The sequence below is a fragment of the Gavialis gangeticus genome, unplaced genomic scaffold, assembly GCF_001723915.1.
Source record: "Gavialis gangeticus isolate Ggan-Ray unplaced genomic scaffold, GavGan_comp1, whole genome shotgun sequence".
Lineage (NCBI taxonomy): Eukaryota > Metazoa > Chordata > Crocodylia > Gavialidae > Gavialis > Gavialis gangeticus.
This window is the reverse complement of record NW_017728996.1, coordinates 17,480,938-17,490,087: the sequence shown is the minus strand read 5'-3', so window position 1 is coordinate 17,490,087 and position 9,150 is coordinate 17,480,938. Positions and strand designations below refer to the sequence as shown.

At 46.6% G+C, this 9,150-nt stretch overlaps 1 protein-coding gene across 2 annotated transcripts in view; it reads right to left on the bottom strand.

Moving 5' to 3' along the window:
• The window catches only part of ACAN (aggrecan), a 94,389-nt gene extending 86,506 nt beyond the window's left edge, over nt 1-7,883 (bottom strand). Inside the window, exons 1-2 of one of the 2 annotated variants that reach the window (XM_019504064.1) lie at nt 7,815-7,883; nt 7,434-7,703 (exon numbers count right to left, since the gene is read on the bottom strand). The gene's annotated coding sequence lies outside the window, so the exon portion shown is untranslated. The other variant, XM_019504065.1, reaches the window with a different exon arrangement.
• Between the last annotated feature and the right edge of the window lie 1,267 nt (nt 7,884-9,150).

The window sequence follows — 9,150 nt, the reverse complement described above, 5'->3', positions numbered from 1 at the left end:
TGGAGGTGTTAAAGACCTGGCTAGACAAAGCCTTGGCTGAGATGATCTAGTTGGGGGATGGTCCTGTTTTGAGCAGGGGGTTGGATTGGATGACTCCCAAGGTCCCTTCCAACCCTAATTTTCTATGATTCTGTGACATCCTAGAGATATGGGGATACACAAGCAAGTTGCAAAGGTGGCTGCTCTAGGAAGGGGTAGGGGAGTAGGAAAATCTGTACCACAGCCAGCAGCAGCATGGAAGCTGCCATGTGCAGAAATGTTATAGGCACTGCAGTCACCAAGTGCAAATAGCTCCCAGAACCCCCTTGGAAAGAGCAATCTTAGTAGCTGTGTCCTGAGACAACCTGCCTGATGTCTCTGGAACCAAAACAAACTCTAATTAAGTAATTTCACAACGCATTTAAAATTGATTAGGCAGCTCCTGTTTCTCTAGTATCAACTAGATGACTTACACTTAGACGGAACTAGTCCAGGTGGAGTGCCTCTATCCTCTATCAAATCTGACTCCTGAGATCACTTCATTTTTAGAGTGAAATGCAGCTACCTCAAGTAGGCAGTACATCTGTATAATGGCCACACAGACTATCATTTCAAGAGAGCAAGAAGAATACCAGATTCACTCACATGTACGGGCAGTTTTAGGAAGGCAAAAAGTACTTAGCCAAATAAGGATCTGTTCAGACACAAGTGCTGATACCCCAGATCTAGAATAGATGGAGACCTCAAGTGGTCAAGAGACCTGCATTTTGTCCCACTGTGTGGAGACAGTAATTCAGCCCTGGGTCAGGGGGAAGAATGACTCCTGAATCATCAGCACAATTCCCTGTAGCCCTCTGGGGCTTCCTTGGATGAGGGGGCAGGGTGCCTGACTCATTGTCAGAAGTGCTGCAAGTCCAAAGTAGAAAAACCTAATTGTAGGGTGGAAAAGGACCACCTGGGAAAAGTCCAAGGTGGAAAAGAATCCCATGACCTTATCTCCCTCCCCCACAGCCCCGCAACTCCCCACACCATCACATCACAGCTGCCAACAGTAAGAGAAAACAATGGTTCCTTTGGGTGCCCCTGCTTTGTCCACCTCCTTTCCTTTTCAGCCCACATCTATCACTGGGGACTCCTGTGACCCTCTCAGCTGAGGGCAGAGCTGGGTGGATGAGCTCCAGTCCAAGGGAGATCCCCACCACTTCTGCTGTATTTACTGGGAGGCCTGTAGAGCTCTGTACATTGCTTCCAAACAGTCCTGATGGCCTCCCATGACATGTTGAGATAGAAGGCAAAACTACTACTCAGTAGTATGAAGTAGAAGCCCTTCATCAAGTGTGTGTGCTTCAAATACTATAGTGGCTTGGCATGTTGCTTATAGACAATATTAATACCAAGTACATACCCTCCCTCCCCACACACTATTTACTATGAAGCAACATGGTCTTATTTATACAGCAAATACTCTCTAAAGCAGCAGGGTAATGCCTAAAGGGCAAATACTTTAGTGCACCATTTACTATACAGCACCAAGGTAGTATTTACACTCCAAGTATTTGGGAGAAAAGGAGCCGACATGCCAAGTTCAGTACAGGGGCAGGGCATTATATAAGCCCCCAGTACTCAACTGGTGAAGGGCATTATTTACAAGTTGGATCCTATGTAGCAGCAGCAGCGGCCGAGGGTATAATTTACAATGGAGGGATATCATTTATGGACCAGTTATTAGAGAATGGAAGGGAATTCTCTGCTATATACCATCAAACTGTATTATTTACAGGCTAAATGGTATAGAGTGGCAGGGTATTATTTACACACCACGGACTATATAGACCACAGTATTATTTATGGGGTAAGTAGCAATAGTGATGTGTCATTACATAGAAATTATCCTGTAATTTCTAAGAGATGAATGATGTGGTTATTGCTGACCTTGAACACGTGCAATGGTAATTAATTTTGAACCTACTTCTGCACCATTATACTGCGGTGAATCCAGAGTTATCTGCTGAGCTGATGGATTTATACCAGCCAAACACAAAGTGGAATCTGATCCACCATGTGTGATGATGACTGGCAGCAATCAGGACTTCCTGTATGGCATTTCTGATGTAAACCTGCATTAGCACCAGGTGTGGAAGAGTTGCAGGTTACATGTGGTGATTACTGATGACTCCTCCTTCACAGAGGCTTCATTCAGCGAGCAAGGGCCCTAGATGGAGAGGACTCAATTTTATGCTGTCTGTTTTACCAGATGTCTTATTCTCTCTCCCTTCCCAACTCTGCTGCCTAGCTTTGCTTCAGAGGCCTTCAGTGCTTTTTCTGGCAGGCTGTTCCACTGTTTCACTACACTTGTTTAATCTAACCTCCAACTTCATTTGTTGTAGGCAGTTGTTCCTTGAGCCATCTCAGAAACATCTCCCTTTCCTCCTGTTATTGCATACATTACTATAGACGAAGTGTGTGAATCCTCTGACCAAAACTAGCCCATAGCATCCCACCAGCCATAGGCTAAAGGAATTGCCAGACCAGATCAAATCAATGGTCTATCTAGTGCAGGATCCTGTTTCTTGTAGGAGGTAGTACCAGCTGCTTTAGAATATAAAGCTGCCATCATGGAAAAATGTGGAATAAATTGCTGAGGAGGAAGTTTCTTCCTAACGCTGGGTACTTAGTGGTTGGCTTATGCTTTGAACATGGGGATCTATGTTCCATATTTTCCTCTAATGTAAGCTAGGTTTACTGGCTGTGATTCAATAGACAGCTTCACCTCTCTCAAGCCTAACTATAAACACTCCTCCGCACTGTACCAGATACAGTTGCCTGTCATGGATACTCTGTCTTTACAAAGAGGTTGTCCACACTGGCCATCGCTTTACAAATGCCTCTTTATTTCTTCTGCCTTGTACTGCCTTTACTAAACAGTAAGTGCCCTGCCTCTGGGCTTTTGATACTAACTCACTGGTCTATAATGCACATAGTCCTCTTTCTCCAAGCTCTAACATCCTTTAGAAGAGTCTTAACTCCAGGACCATCACTTGATTATACAATGGCAAGCAGGACTGTTTTTTTCTTTTGCATTTATACCATCCTTAGGACAGTGGAGACAAATCCCCTTCCTTGGCCCCCTCTTATTGGCCTTCTTTTCCTAAGATATCCCCTCACCATCAGCCTTTGTAGCAGCTACCCCTGCTTCGTAAATTAAACCTCCCTCCCCAATCCAGCCTCCAGGGTCAGCAGTGTAGATTAAATCACCGCACACTGGGAACATGGCCACTTTTGGTAACCAGGAGAGAATGGAGCAATGAAGGACATCTCAAATTGTTTGTCTCTGAGTTCAGCCCCTCTGCAGCTGCAGACTCAGCCTTCTTCTGGCTTACACCAGAGCCCAGAATGGAGGCTGGCTGTGGACTCCCATGCAGGGGTGCTTCAGCTGGTGGATTAATCAGTGCACAGGAGCAACCCTTGCGGGCTTTGCCTCTCTCAGAGCAACACTGCTTCTGTCTCCTGTACTAAGTCAAGGTCCTTTGACTCTCAAACATAGACACACTAGACTTTCCCCTCCCAGAGACCTCTCTAGAAAGTACAGAATCGCAGAGAACATGAAGTCTCCAGTAACCAATAGCTTTCGCAGAGGACCGTAGGTAGGAGATGCAGAACTTGAGCTTGTTCAGCATCCTGACTCTGACCCTTCATGCCATCAAGTCACATCACATCCTTCTTCCAATTAAATAGGGTAAAAGCATACACCCCGCTCACTTAATGGATCACATCCATCACTAGGACAAGCCCATTAGGGCCAATAGTTGCAACAGGGATGGATTTATGAAGCAGGGGAACAAATCGTAGTGGTTCAAGTGAAGCAACTGATGTGCCTGCCAGTCAGTAGCCCTAAGGGTTTCAGAGCAAGTCAGGCTGAGCCTTTGGGCATCATTTCACATCAACGCACCAATAATGTCCCTAACGTTTTCCCATCCGCATCCAACAGAACTCTCTCTCTCCTGTATCAGCTGCGAGCCTCCACTGGAAGGGGCAAGGTGCTCCCAAAGAAGATGTAGCAACTCACAGGCAAAAAGTGTAAATTTTTGTTTGGAAAAAAAAAAGCAGCATCAGGAAAAATCTCAGCATGAAGAGAATCTAAAAAGCGGGACAGCGAACGCTACACCTCCTCCTTCCCCCCCCCCCACCGCCTGGTCTATTCATGAGCTCAACAAAAAGCTTCTTTAGGTTCATACTGTAAGTCCATTGAGGATGAAGGCGAGCGAGCCACTCACACACTCTCCCCTTGTACACACAGACGGAGCCCGCAGATCTGCTCTGCACACACAGGCTGAGCTGTTCTGCTCTCTCACAAGGAGGCACTGAGTTTTTCAAAGTAAACTGTAAGGTTTCCGTTGTTGCACTGGGCTCGTGTGTGTGTGTGTGTGTGTGTGTGTGTGTGTATGTATACATATATTCTTTTCCACCTCGGACCTATACACACACACACACGGAAAAAGAGAGGGAGCAGTTATATATAAATGTGTGTGTGTATATGTATATATACATAGCATGCATATATAATATCATTTCAAGAGAGCAATATCTATCTATCTATCTAGATAGATAGATAGATAGATAATCAAATGACTGCTCCCTCTCTTTTTCTTCTCCCCGTCTCACTCTTTAAATGGCCCTGAATGTTCTGAGCTGCTCTGCAGCAGTTGAGCTTTGGCACTGTATGTGGTCCAGACCCAGCTATGAACACGGCTTTTGTTGCTGCTGCTGGAAGCCTGGCTGTGAACTGCACACACTGGCTGGTTTGTTTCACACATGGAGGTGGAAATGGAGCAGGGGGAAGGGAAAGAGGAGCCTGGGCAAGGCTGGCGTCATCTTGTAGTGGCAGAGCACCCTGCTCCAACCCAGCAGGGGCGAGAGGGCAGGCAGGGAGGGGGAGGGGAAAAGAAGGGAGAAAGGCACCTCAAGTAGCTAAGAAAGATCCCGCTGGTTTTTAAAATGGGACAGCGAGACGGAGCGGTTAGCCACAGCCCCTGCAGCAGGCTGCCAGGGTGGGGTCCTCAGCTCGTGTAAATCAGGAGAGTTCCTTCCCCCAAAGTCTGATGAAGCAGCTGAGATCAGGGGAGCTTTGCTGAACTACTGTAGCTAGGGATCTGCCACAGAGAGGAGAGGAAGAGAAAGCCCAGTAGCAGAGCATATTTGGTTTCAGTCTCACTGAAGGTACTGGTTGCTATTTCCCAGACATTCGGCTAGTATATAGATCCCTGCTCCTAATCAGAGCAATGGATTATCTACATGCTGCTCTGGTTTCCCTCTCAATGCAGAGTCACCTTGTCTTACTGGGCCTGGTTTAAATGAAACCAGCCATTCTTTTTCATTCATGTTTCAATAACATTTTAGAATGAGGACCTGCTATTTGCCCTGAAGATGCAAAGCCTTTGATGACCAATAACTTTAATACCCCTTTCCAGTTAGTCTCTCTCGTCACTCCCTCGCTTTCCTATTTGCTCAGCTCTCCTCCCCCACTGGTCCTCCAGCCCTGGTGCTGCTGTCAAATGCCACTGCTGTATGTGGAGCTGATTACAGGAAACATTAAATAGCAATTCAAGTGGAACAGATGGAAGTTCCCCCCAAAGGCCATTTGGGCTCTGAGAACACTTTGCCTGTGCGTGTAAATCTTCAGACGTCTCCATCTGCCTGAACCGACCCACCATTCAAAGCTAACCTGCAAGAAACTTGTGAGCAAGCAACATCGTTGCATCTGCAGCATGTTTGCCCCTCCTGTGGTCTCTGACACCAGCTTGAAATGTCTCAGTGAAGGGGGAAATATCCACTTTGATCTATTGCTCTAGAGACAAAACGAGTCTCTCCACTCATAGCCAGCATGGAAATGCCATATAGAAACAAAAGTTACGTGTGAGGAAATGGTCGCTCCAAGCAAACAGCAATGATTAAGGAGCGAGAATTATCTGAGAAACTTTTGACTGACCCAAGTTAGCTTCTTCGGGTGTTAAAGCCGTAATGAGCAACTCCAGCTGGAACTGAGACACGGGCTCAGTTCTCAGATGTCTAAAAACTATTTAGGTGAGCGTCACCCGTAGTTAAGGATCCTGAAATATCTATTAAAATTAACCCCCCAAATGAGTGTTTAGTCCCCCCAGAACCGAAGCCCCGTTCCTCAAGTGTACTGCCAATAGCTGAATACAAATGAATAAGGAATGAAGAGCCTGAGGAAGGTTCAGATACCCTCCCCTTCCCTCCTACCCCCTGCTATTTTCCTTTGCCAATCCTTCCTCCTTCTTGCAAAGCAAAAGGAAAGGCATTTGCTAAAAACTAAAAATTTGAAACTACAGCCTTTATTTCTTGGCTAGGAAACTCCAAGTTGAGGGTCAAGGTAGAGTAAGCTTTCCACAGTGCATGGCAGAATGATTGTTCTTTGGCATCAGATAGAGATGCAAACTCTCCTAAGTAATGAATGAACTCGGGGAGAAAGTGCTGATGTTGTTAAGGGACAAGAGGGCAGTGGGGAGAAATTCTTATGAATGCACAAAACCTGCTCTCCCTACAAGTGGCGGCTCAAAAGTGCTCTGGCCGTGAGTTCACTCACAGGTACTTCGAGATGTTCTGAACAGCTCTACCCACTCTCTCCCTAGAGGGGCTGTCAGTCGCTCTCAGTGGATCATGATTCTTGCAGAAGAAGGGATGAGCTCTCAAAGCTTCAAGGATGAGCTGCTATACCAGCCAGGCCCCACTCAGAGTTAAACATTCATTTCACTAACCCCCCCACCCCCTTCCTCTCCCCTCTTTGTCTTCCTTATAACCAGTTAATTATCACCACTACCCTAGGAAACCAGCATGAGCAGTTTCTCTTTCCCAAAGCACTTGTCATCAGTGTGAGAACTGTCCTCGGTGCCCAACTGCCCACTGAAATCCATCAGAAAGCAACATCAATTCTTTGGGGGTCATTTGGGGGTAGATGGGGGGAATCTAATCCCCCTCCCTCCTCTTCTCCACCTGTTTAATTTTGGCCATGCATTCTTTATAACCAGCTGCCTCTTTTTTTTCTGGCCAAGAGAACTAACAAACTTGACACATGGCTGCAGCTTTGGGCTATAAGCTTACTGTGCACAAGCCTTAATGGGATCAGTTGTTGGCAGAGGCCAACAGTGCTAAGTAGCTTTGCTAGCAGAGGAGTACTCCTGGCAGCCTCCAACACTGTATATATTCCAGGGAAACTTCACTTTTGCAGGAGCTGTGTGTGCATGTGAGTGGGATTTCTCAGAGGAGTTTGGGATCAAGCACTTCAGCAACTTCCTCGCATTCCCCTGCCCACTGCCCACCAGGGAAACAACCAATCCACATATCTATACACTGCATCCCTAGGGACACTGAGAAAAGAAAAAGAACGGTTAAAAAACATGAAGACAGCGACGATGGATGAACGTGCTATACGTTACCTTTAACAGTTCAGTGCAGTGCTTCAAGAATCTAAGTCCCATACACCTGGCAGAGAAGTTAGGGTGGTTTTTTTTTTCTCTTGTGTGTGTTTGTTTCGTAAGGAAAAAGTGGGCCACTTCTTGCTCTGACTGTATGTCTTCTTCACAACCTCCAGATGGGTTTTCCTGCCTTTTTAGTTTTGGTTCCCCAGAAGAAATCAAAATTCCTTGTGTGGTGTGTCAGGTCCCTTTCAGGCAGTGTGGCAGAAGCAGCAGCAGGCTTGAAGAGTACTATATGTGAGTGTGAAAAAAAGAGAGAGGGTTTTCAGCATCAGACCACGTTTAGCTGCCACAGGCTGTAAGACAGACCTTTAGACTCCTCCTGTCAGCCTCTTTAGATACCTCCTGGAAGAGCTGGCAGGCTAAGTGTATTGGATCCTCCTCTGAAACTCTCAGAGCAAAGGTAGGCAGGCATCCAGGGGAAATAACACATAGGCAGGGGGGAAATAGGAGGGCTTTAGGACAGACAGGGAAGCCCTGCCTCTTGGATGGGAGGGTAGGGGGAACAGAAAGAACAGAAAAGAGGAAAAAAGATGACTAAACAAACTGCATATAAAGAAAACTAAATGGGCAGGAGGAGTAGGGGAATCAAGGAGGCTGGGCTCTGTAAGTGGCTGAGAGAATAGAAGTAGTTCAAGTAATGAGAAGAGAAGTGTGTGTGTGTGTGTGTGGTGGGGGGGATTATGCAAAATAAGAGAAGGTAAAGCTAATTAAGGGACCTGAGCAAAGCGGGTGAGAGTGTGTGCGCCTGCAATGCAGTCAATACCACTGCAGTCTGCCTGGGAGTGAGCAGACTTCCTCCGAGCAGCTGAGACCGGAGAGGGCTCAGACCCAGCACCACTTTACAAAAGTTTGGAGCACTCCAGGGTGGCTGGTCTGTGTGACTGAGCAAGAAGAGTGAAGGCTGGGAGGAGAGTCAGGCCAGTGACAGGAGGTCTACGAGATGCTGATGAGAGAATAAACCCATTCGAAGTCTGCATGGAATAAAAGAGGTGGGAAAAAAGCTGAGCTAGCAAGAGCTTGGCAATGATGGGGAATGAAGCAGCAACCAAAAACCTCAAGTAGGCTCTAATAAATGCAGACTTAGTCCTCAGCTATTCTGATACCATGGGGAAAGTGGTGAGGACACAAAAGATTTTAGTGCATTTTCACTAGGTTTCTCGCCTCTGAGTGGAGGGTAAGTGTTAGCAGCAGGCACCTGGGTTCTCTGGGTGGATGCGATGGATGTGCTTTTGCAGATTTAAACCTTGGCCTATAAATGGACTGGGTGGTGGATGGTCAGTGGTGGGACTCAGTACTGAGCTCGCAATGCCCCAAGTACCATACTGGCAGCAAAGACCTATGGTTTGATGCCATGGCTTGGGCAGTACCTGCTCTTGTAAAAATGAACAACTCCTCTGAGCAAGAAGAGGCACAGAGAGCCCATTTCCCTAAACTGTTAACTGTTAAGTCATTACATTAAGCACCTTAGGGGGAAAGCACCTTAGTTGGTATTGGCGGTGTGATTAGGAGTGTCTGGAGTAATAAGAACAGCAAATGCATGAGTTCAGTGGGAATAATTTTGTGGGCTGAGCTGCATTTGAATCTCTGGATCCCAAAGACCAGTGCAGTACTTTATCCTCTTCTGCAATGGCTAACCGCACACTTTCCCTGCTGAGTATAAGGTTGGTGCATCATA